General features: G+C 37.0%; 1 long non-coding RNA gene across 1 annotated transcript; it reads left to right on the top strand.

The window, feature by feature from the left end:
- Positions 1 to 8,914: 8,914 nt before the first annotated feature.
- Positions 8,915 to 10,808, top strand: LOC128198463 (uncharacterized). Its single transcript, XR_008251187.1, has 2 exons — positions 8,915 to 9,141; positions 10,357 to 10,808. It is a non-coding gene; the product is annotated as an uncharacterized LOC128198463 (long non-coding RNA).
- The last annotated feature ends 156 nt before the right edge of the window (positions 10,809 to 10,964 follow it).

Raw genomic sequence — 10,964 nt, forward strand, 5'->3', positions numbered from 1 at the left:
TCGATTTTGCATGACCTTTTGCATTTATTCATTATGATAAGTTGCCACTGTGTGTCATTATACAAAATGATGAAATTATATATTTCCAGTTTAATTAAGACTTTTACAATGCCTCAAGGTATGCGTACTTAGCCGTAAAACAATCACCTTCGAGTAACCACCGATGCCATCTCAGAAACATGAAATTCTATTTGGATGAAATTTTGTTCTTCTTTCTTGAATTAATTTTAAGCGCCATCTAGCAAATTACATTTTTTAGATAATTTATAATCTCGTAAGTATTATATTCTTTTAAATTTCAAATACTGTAAGTCAAAATTGTCCTTTTGAACCCTTTAATATGACTTGATGATACATATTAAGTAACCATAAGATTTATAATTTTGATTTATAAAGAACAAACACATTGAAATAAATCTGAGACATATTTTCTCTAAAACATCTCTTAAACACAAAAAATCTTGATATTTATTGTTTTATTATTTGAAGTCATGTCCATGTTAACATTTTAAGTGAATAAAGAGCTACGTCATCAGACGAATGTCTTTCATGAGTCATTATATAAGCTTGGCCCACTCCGCGAGTTATATTGCGCTGTATTCGAGAGCCAGGCTTTGTCTGCGCTCGTCTGTTATGGCTCCGCCTAAAGCCGGCATCCTGTATACTTGTCTGGAAAACAAGGGAATGTTTCTTGTTTTCAAAACATTTTTCAAGTATTTTTCAACGTTATTGTCTTCGAGAGCAACTGGGCTAAATGGCTTTTGTGTGTTATTTATCAAGTGCTGTTGTCTCGTTCAACTAGCTAGGTTGTTGTTTTATTAAATTCAACTTATTTTGTTTTGTTAAGCAGACTTTTCTTTTTTTATTCTTTACAAGTTAGCCCTTGACTAAACTCTCATCTAATGGTAAGTGATGATGCAATCTAAGATGGAAGCGGGTTAACTTGTTAGGAGTTGGATGAAAATCCACGCTAAATCGCTTGGCGGTACGTTCTTGCCGGGTGGTAACCTCTCACCATCCAAAAATATTAGTTTCATTAATGCAACAGTTAAGGATTGTGAGGTATTGGTTTGTTAGTTCCAGAGCCGTGCTGTGAAAAAGATTTATTTTAGTGTGATCAAGAGTTACTTGATCTCATACGGCGTAGCTTCTTCATTATTTTACTAACACACTGTGAGAGTGTGAGAGTGTGAGAGTGAGAGAGAACTTACCATAAGAGGCAGACAGACAAAGAACTTGTTAGGAGGAGGACGAAGATCCACACCCCTTTCGGTTTCTACACGACATCGTACCGGAACGCTAAATCACTTGGCGGTACGTCTTTGTTGGTAGGGTGGTAACTAGCCGCGGCCAAAGCCTCCCATCAACCAGACCTGGACCAATTAAGAAAACCTCAATCGGCCCAGCTGGGGATCGAACCCAGGACCTCCGTCTTATAAATCCACCGCGCATACCACTGCGCCACGGAGGCCGTCAAATTTTTCTATCTTTCAAGATATTTTCAGTTCTCAGTTGCACAGAAGTTGGTATTTGCCTTTGAGTTACAAAAACTAAAACAAGTCTTTATTTTTAATTATTTGTAGGTACTTTTGACTTTGTGAACATCTTGCAATACCTACTATTGTTGTGCTGTACACAGAGGTTTGTAAACTTCAACATAAGGAAACTTAATAGCTGTCATTATTATCTGATAGCAATCGACACTTCTCTACAGACATTTCACGCCCAAGACATCAATATTAAAATATGAGTTTCAAGCCCGTAGGGCCATGACATTATGTCTTAGGCGGTAATGGTAAGAAAGAAAAATAAAAAAATATCCATTCTTGGCTACTATTGTAGTGTCTAATTCTTCGATAACTTGACCATGTCAAGACCAAAACTAAAGTAGTATAAACATCAGAACATTACATTATTATTTTAGAATTTAAACTATCATAAGTGTTATATCATAACTGATTATGAAACACAGCTAAAACTCACGTCGGAGTATGCCCGACTAGTTTGGATCATGCCGCTTTGCAAAAACCAGATTTCATATCATCAATTAATTACATTATGATGTAATATTTGACACGATCTTTATAAAGGTAAAGGTGGTAAGTGAAGGTGCTCAGTATTGAGTTGAACGAATCAAGCCTTGATCCAAGCAAGCAAGTTGGTAAGGCATTTGAAAAATCTCATCAAGATCATCATCATCATTATCAGCCGATGTACTTCTACTGCTAAACATAGGCCTCTTTAAATGACTTTCAAACAAAACGGTTTTGAGCCGCCTGCATCCAGCGGCACTCTGATAAAAGTTTGTCCTAAAGTGACCGCGCTGGTTTGGTCATCGCAGGACTAGATTTTTCCGCGCCAGTGTCGAAAGCATACAGAAGATCTCAGTATTAGTTTAGGAAACTATTTTTAGATAACAATTAAAATAAAATGAGAAGATAATATTGATTGACATGTAAAATTTATCACACGCGTAGTTTGCAGTTGTAGTGGCCGTGTCGCAAATTGTTTTAGATGTCCATATTTACTGGAGATTCATTGTTATTATGGGCCCACGGAATCCTTAGGTGTTGCTATTTATAGTAACATGGGGTCGTATTGTGTTTATACTGTAGGTATTCTGGAGGAGGGTTGTATTTCAATACATAACACTGACTGAAACGTGAAATGATGGTTTATACAGGCTGAACGAAACAATTTTGAGAAACGAAGTTTGTTTGTTTAATTGAACGCGCTAATCTCAGGAACTACTGGTCCGACTTGAAAAATTCTGCCATTGTTAGATAGTCCATTTATCGAAAAAGGCTATGGCTATATATTATCTCCGTATTCATACGGGACCGGGAACCACGCAAGTGAAACCGCGCGGCGTCAGCTAGTATTATATAATTGGAAGGGTTCATTGGCGTAATTATGCTATGTTTTATCATAATCATCATTATCATCCGATGGTTGTCTGCTGCTGGACACACACCAAGGTGTCGAGCTTCCAGCAGTTCTTTGTAACCTGGTCGATGTCGTGGGTCCATGTGTTGGGGGTCGACCAACACAGCAATTACCGGTGAGGGGTCGCAATTCGAGCACTATATGACCCTAACGTCCAACGACTTTTCGAACTATGTGCCATGCCCTTTGCAAATTCAGCTTCGCGACAACCAGAGCTATGTTTTGATTGATTTTGATTCTTCTGCGGATTTGGCGGAGCTTACAAGGGACAAGTGCTAACAAAAGCCGCCCAGTGTCGTATCAAACTAGGGTGTACCTACGTGTTTAGTTACACCGGAAATTATGCGCATCATACCGCAACATAGCAATGCTAGTCGGTGGCAGAAATAAGCTAGGTACACCATAGATGTATTAGGTACTACAGCGTTAGCTTTTAGCGTTCTCTGTTCTGTGGGTACTACGGTACCATGGAACCAATGATATAGGTGTACCCTATATCATTCAATTTAAAATTTCAACAAGAAGCATTTGGAAAGACAGTTTTATAAATGCAAAGGTTGGAAGATGTTCTTCTTCTTAAATTGCTTCTTTATTAGTGAAGGTTGGTACCTTAAAAACCACTGTACCAAAGAGATAGAGTAAGCCATTCAATTTCAAATTTCAAGAAGAAAACTTTCCAAAGACAGGTTTATAAATGCAAAGGTTGGAAGATGTTCTACTTCTTAAATTGCTTCTTTATTAGTGAAGTTTGGTACCTTAAAAACCACTGTACCAAAGAGATAGAGTAAGCCATTCAATTTCAAATTTCAAGAACAAAACTTTCCAAAGACAGGTTTATAAATGCAAAGGGTGGAGGATGTTCTTCTTCTTAAATTGCTTCTTTATTAGTAAACGTTGGTACCTTAAAGACCACTGTACCAAAGAGATAGAGTAAGCCAGTCAATTTCAAATTTCAACAAGAACACTTTCGAAAGACAGGTTTATAAATGCAAAGGTTGGAAGATATTCTTTTTCTTCTAAGAGTGCTTCTCCATTACTTAAGGTCGACGGTCAGGCGAAAAAGATTTTCGGCTGTCTTTATGCCAGTCCTCTCCCTCATATTACGGAGACAGGACTTCTTCCTTCTTTCTTGGAAGATGTTGGGAGACGCTTGTCTTAAAAACAAGACACTAATATAGTTAATGTTTTATAAATATAATGTTATGCACTGCTACTTGTCAGAAGACGAAGCTAGCACAAGTATAAATAGAATGAAATAATAAATCAGCACACCGAACTGGCTAACTTGAAAATCATATAACTTCCAGGGAATATTTCTCGAACGCTCCCACCGCCCGTATTTCATTTCTGGTGCATACTTCATGAGCGGCCGCGGTCGAGTCTCGTCGTAATGTTTGCCTTCACTTAATGTGCTGCGAGGATTTAGTTACCTGCTTTAAAATGGACGGTATTTGCTATAATATCTTGTTCGAATTTCAAATTTAAAGCCGTTTGTTTTACCACTGTTTGCTAACCGATGGAGCAACTGCCTCGTTTCGTCCTGTGGTTAGAATAATTAAGTAGTAGTTAGTAATAATGTTCTCGGTTCCAGAGATAGGCTATAAAATGTTGATCGTTGAGAAGTTGTTTATGTTACCATATCAACTGTAAGCCCTACAAATTCTCTACCCATTAAGCACAGAGCTATGTACTCGTTTCAGCTATTCTCTTGCTGGACAATTCAAATAGGCAGATGGTGATGAGTTTTTACCTTTACCTATAACAAACTGCCATAAAATGCCATAAATTGAAAGAAAAAAAGAAAGAAAGAAAGAAATATCTTTATTTTTAGGCAGTGCCACACATTACAATAATAAATTTAAAATATATAGCTTATAGCTAGAGTAAAAAAAGAAGAACGCCTTGCAATATGTGGCATAACCTAGAAAAAGGCCCTAACTCAGCATTTTGCTACATACTTGCACTGATTTTCAGTTCAATTGCAATAACTTCAAGATCAAGGTTCTCATAGAGAAAGCTTATAAAACGAGGACTTGTTTTAAAACGCAAGAAAAAGCTTATGTGAATTGATGTAAGTAATTGGTATTAGTTCTATACTCGTACGTCTAAATAAATCTACTACGGTGGTATCAAAAAATATCTGGCTGAATTTGATGTGGGCTTCTTCTCAGATTTGGAATATTAGGAAGCCTTCATAACTTTTATTATAATATAAACTTTTAATGTCTTTTTTTCATTTTATTCATTACAAGTTAGCCCTTGTTTTGATTACAATATCACCTGATGTAATGATGTAATGATTAAGTAATGGTGCAATCTAAGAAGGAAGCGGGCCAACTTGTTATGAGGTAGATGAAAATCTACACCTCTTTCGGTTTCTACACGGCATCGTACCAGAACGCTAAATCACTTGGCGGTACGTCTTTGTCGGTAGGATGGTAACTAGACACGGCCGAAGCCTTCCACCAGCTAGACAGCAATTAAGAAGATCTCAACCGGCCCAGTAGAGGATCGAACCAGGACCTCCGTTTTGTAAATCCACTGCGCATACCACTGCGCCACGGAGGCCGTTAAGTCAAGTCAAGTCAATTCTTGAGTTTGATCACATGATTCTGGAAGATTTACAAACGAATACAGACTTTCCGTATAAACGTACTACGCTGAGTAATGTGATGATTAAACTTGGTTTTAAGTATAAAATACTTAATAAACAAGTATTGCTTGAATCAACGCGATTTCAAGTTTGGCGATACAAATATACAGGGTGTTCGGGAGTATTTCCCATAACTCTATATATATTCATTATCCTTCATGTAATTATCTCATCATCATCTCCTCTAATCTTAGAACTACCTGGATGAGATCGTGAAATCTCATCCTTAAATATTGCTGGGTTTATTATAGTATACAGGATAGGATGTACAGTAAAATACCAGTTTCAACGAAAAATCTTGAATCCAATAGCAATAACTTGCATCGACACTACAGCGAGCGCTTAAAAATGGCGAATATTTGGGCACAAAGCACCTTTGTAGGTTCTCGCGGAAAAATTGCATAGAAATTGAGCCAACTAACTCGACGCATATGTTTGAAGAGATTGGCAACGTTCCACTGTTTCCATTGTAGTAGCATAACCAAATTTTCTTTTGAAAAAACAGGACTTGCATTAACTGTAGAGGTCGCCATTAACGGTCAATTATTCTCACGTTTCTGAAAAGCAAACGGTAGTACCCACGCGGCATACTATACAAGTCATGTACGCAATGACCAACACACGATCAATTATAGTCGTGGGTGCTACAGAAACGTGAGAGTAATTGACCGTTTGTGGCTAGCATAATATAGCGAGTTACTGTGTTATTGCATTGTTGGTTTCTGATCACGAGGATCTAGGTTCGAATCCTAGGTCGGGCTGTAAGTTAACGAGTCTTATTTCTTCTTAGAATTTTTAGTTATAATTCTCAGTCCCAAATTGGGAAGTTGGTGATGTTACATGTACCTTGTAGAGCAGAATTCAAAATTATCACCCTAAACGAGCCAACCCGCATTGAGGCAGCACGGTGGGTCTAAGCTTCATATTCCCATATGTAAGGAAGAAGGCCTGACCCTGAAGTAGGCTTTTAAAATAGGCGGATAATGTTGACTGTTTTATTGGGTATTATTATCAGTATATTTTTATATGGCCTACTTGTTACTACAGTCGCAATATAGCGATGTTACATATCGATTTTTTTCACAATCGTTAATGCTTCGTAAATAAACGAATGTTATTCGCATACATTTTTGATTTTCAGAGTGGTTCAAAAAAGATAATTTATAGGTCTCATGGCTAGTGAAGCCGATAACAATTATTATGAAATTAACTCACGCTTGGCAACGATCTTACCTGACGATAAGTGTATGTTTATTCTAAAATAGAAAACACTTATTTACACAATTCACCACAACCTATTTAACTATATCTGCGCGGTGCTATGAAATTCCAAGTATTACTGAGAACGCAGAAGTCTTTCTGTCCGCGTCTCTTTTTCAGATAGCATTGCCACCCTACATTCAGAAGTAGTACTTTCATTCTGTCATTATGCAATTCCTTATGGCGGTTAAATTGTGCATTAATAAATGGTTCTTTTTAATGTATACTGGCACTCATTTCTAGTTAGTATTGTTCCTGGTAAACACATTCAGGCTAATAGCACAATACTGCTAATAGATTTTGTTTGTTTCAAGTAATTTTTGGTTGCTGTAATTATTTTTTGTTTAACTAAATACTTTTATGAGCTTGATTTATTTAACGTTTTATGTGTAGGTAAATGATTTCTTTTAAATTCGATTACAAATTGTATTTTAGAAAAAACAATTAGGTAATAGTTATTAAATATTGAATTAGCAGAGAATTAAGAAAAATATCTGGTATGCAGTTTTCTTCATTATTCTTCACCGTATGAGACACGTGATATTTAAATTCATAAATAACACGTGCCTCAAACTACTACGTAGTTGTAACTAATATCATATTTACGATAGCTATGTGTCTATATTATCATCATTATAGTAGCCGATGGACGTAAATTGCAGGACATAGGCCTTTTGAAGGGACTTCCAAACATCACGATCTAAAGCCGCCTGCATTTAGCGAATTCCTGCGACTCGCTTGATGTCGTTAGTCCACCTCGTGGGGGGTAAATCAACACTGCGTTTTCTAGTGTAAGGTCGCCATTCCAGCACCTTAGGACCTTAACGGCCAACGGCTCTTTGAACTAGGTGTCCCGCTCATTGCCACTTCAGCTCCGCGACTCGGATCCTCTCATGATTCGATCACGCAGATATACTCTGAGCATAGCTCGTTCTATCGCCTGCTATGTGACTGTGAGCCTTTTTATAACTTGTCTTTATAACTTACTTAATTAGTGAGTATATTATGACATTCATTACACTTTAAGCTGTAAAAATCTTAAAAATAGGTGTACCTACAATATACCTTTACAGTTTTAAAATGTTTACATAAGATATACCTACATATGACGTCGTGTTCCAGGTTGATACATAATCATCAGGAGCACAAGCCTCATTCTCCTATGGGAGAGAGCATTTCTGAAAAATACGGCACCCTTAAACAAAGTAGGTATGTGACCTTAATTCTTTATTAGTTCATTACTTTCGTTAATGAACGAGGTGAAACGTCGCCCAAACAAAACATCGATCATCGCACTGCACATGAAACTGTTGAAAGTAATAAATTATTTCGTAATGCCGTTTTATTACTATAGTACAATTTATAGTAGTTTACTCTGCAGCTTCCATTGAGTGGAATTTATAGTTCTCTCTATTGCCTACCTGCTCATACTGTTTACTGTTACTGTACCTATTTGTCGGCATACATCCGACAAAGTTCTGAAATTAAATATATTATAGTCATCATGAATATCCTCAGACCAATTATTGTATAGGACCTGCCTCGCTAGACGTTACTTTTCTGTCAAAGTATACGATCAACGATCTAATGCGATTATAAAAACTGTCTTTACAGTATCGATGTTTCATAGTTGTAATCGTGTTCGTTGGTTCTTTAACCAACCTTCTTTAAAAATACCTTTTAGTAGTTGAATGGTGTAACAAACGGGTGAAAACTTCTAGTTTAGTATAAGATATATACCAAATCCAAGTTCGTTTTCTTCAGAAAATGACAATGAAAATGACAATGAAATTTTGTTCTATCTATAGTTTGTATCTATAATCGGTCTGAATGAACCTCACATACACTAGGTATGTGATATTCATGATATAAACACATACACAAAATTTAAAAAATAAAACCCAGTCACGCTTTGAAAAGGTTATATAAAAAAGGTTATATAATAATTATAATTTGTTCATTTTCAATAATCATGAGTTACATTGAAACAGTGGTATTTATACATGCATTTAAATACCAAATATATTCTGAAAACGAGGTCCCAATTAGGCTATAATCGTCAACATAAAATTATTCACATAAAATCATCAAAATAAAACATTTCTAGAACTCTGTACGACGAGCATTCTAACATCAGCTATAGTAATTTATTTTACTATCTATTAAATTTTTTTTAGATGAAAAATAAATAGGTTTTTAATAGGCACATAATGTGTATTTAAGACACTCGTTCTAAGGCTAGTAGACGATACTTCGCATTCAGTCATAGAACAATGAAAACCGTAAGTGCCTTTTAAAATTTAATTTAATTTAGTTATTCTATAAATAAGGATGATGACAGTTTTTTAAATAGTATATAAAATAGGAGTCTGCTAGTAGTAAAGCAATTTTGTAAAAGTAACAGGATACCTGCGAATTACTGTCAGAGCTACAGCAGAGTAAAGGGGGAAAATGACAGACGAGAAGTTTCTGCCAAAATGGGCGATGCGATAAGTGTTGATAACATAGTACCTAAAATGCTAGAATCACAAAAAAAGTGGAAAACTATTACTAACTTCCTTGAAGATATTATAAAGGAAAAGGAGAAGGAAAACAACAACAACGACATAAGAAATAGGCAATAGTGTTACCGTGCTATAAGCTGAAAGGGTACACGGCTAACAGGGTGACAGGAGGGGTTTTAGCCCTACTACTAGGGCACTACTCTTTAGGGTGTCCATGAGGATTTCCCCTCCTGAAAGAAAAAAAAAGTCTAAGATGGAAGCGGGTTAACTTGTTGTTGTAAGGAAGATGAAAATCCACACTCCTTTCGATTTCTACACGACATCGTACCGGATCGCTAAATCGCTTGGCGGTACCTACGTCTTTTTCGGTAGGGTGGTAACTAGCCACGGCCGAAGCCTCTCACCAGCCAGACCTGGACCAATTTAGAAAACATAAATCAACCGGAGGTCAGGGTTCTAGAGCCTCCTCTTCCTACTCACAATACGCGCTGTCTCAAGAATCACTGCCTTCTGTATCCGACCCTAGATCCAACAGTTCAGCGAAAGCTTCTTAAGGTGGTGTTTGAAGCTATTCGCTATAACTATGAATGAAACAACTATTGGAACAATAATGGTATACCATGTTATTGTGTTATTGCTGCGTTACTACGAAATGCGGTACGGACGGCTTCAGTGTACTCGTGGCGTTCGAGCCGTCCACATCTCTTGCTGTGTAATTCTTTATGGGTTACTTGGGATAGGCAAAGAGAGTGACTTGAGTGGAAAAGGGGAGTGTTTGTTAACAGTCAAAGGATCCTTTAACCCTACACACATCGTTTACAAGTACGTGACTTCACTCAAAGTCATTCTCTGCCATTCTAGGGTCCTATTTTAGTTACAGTTTGATTTGTTAATTAAGTTGTCCTGACGAATGTTGTGAATCATAACCTTTGTACGACATTAGTTTCTTATTTTTGTAATCACTTCAGAGTCTGCTAAAAATTGTTATTACAGTTACTCGTCACCTTCGTCATTGCTTGCATGCTCGCGGCCTTCGTGTTGGCTGCGCCTCAGCTTGGCGGATTCGAAGGTCTCCCAGAATACAGGTTGAGTGGAAACGCACCGAACCGAGTGACCAGAATGCTAACTAATCCTAGGGCTGCAGGCGGACGTGTGCCAGGTCTGTGGCGACCCTGTGGCAATGATATCAATTGCTATCTTGAAACTCAGAACGATGTCTAACAGCTACCACAGAATATAATTTGAAATTCCTAAAGTAGGCGTCCACAACCCCATCCGAACATACCTATCTATCGGCACAGAAAACATATGTACAAGATCAGGCGCATCGCATCAAACAGAATTTTTAACCGACTTCAAATTGGAGGAAGAGCGTTCGATGCGGAAATGTGGTTGCCTGCCTTAGTGACCAATATTTTAAATTAAATTATATTTGTCATGATGCATTTTGTTTTGTTTTATTTACATTTGCTTGTAATCTACAACTATTATTTATTTGTTTATTAATATGACATACACAAAATATTAGCAGTAGGTATGGAAAATTTTAGCTGTATTCCAGGAACAAAAAAGCTTTAATAAAAAAAGCCCCACTCATTCTT

Source organism: Bicyclus anynana, chromosome 10 (assembly GCF_947172395.1).
Source record: "Bicyclus anynana chromosome 10, ilBicAnyn1.1, whole genome shotgun sequence".
Lineage (NCBI taxonomy): Eukaryota > Metazoa > Arthropoda > Insecta > Lepidoptera > Nymphalidae > Bicyclus > Bicyclus anynana.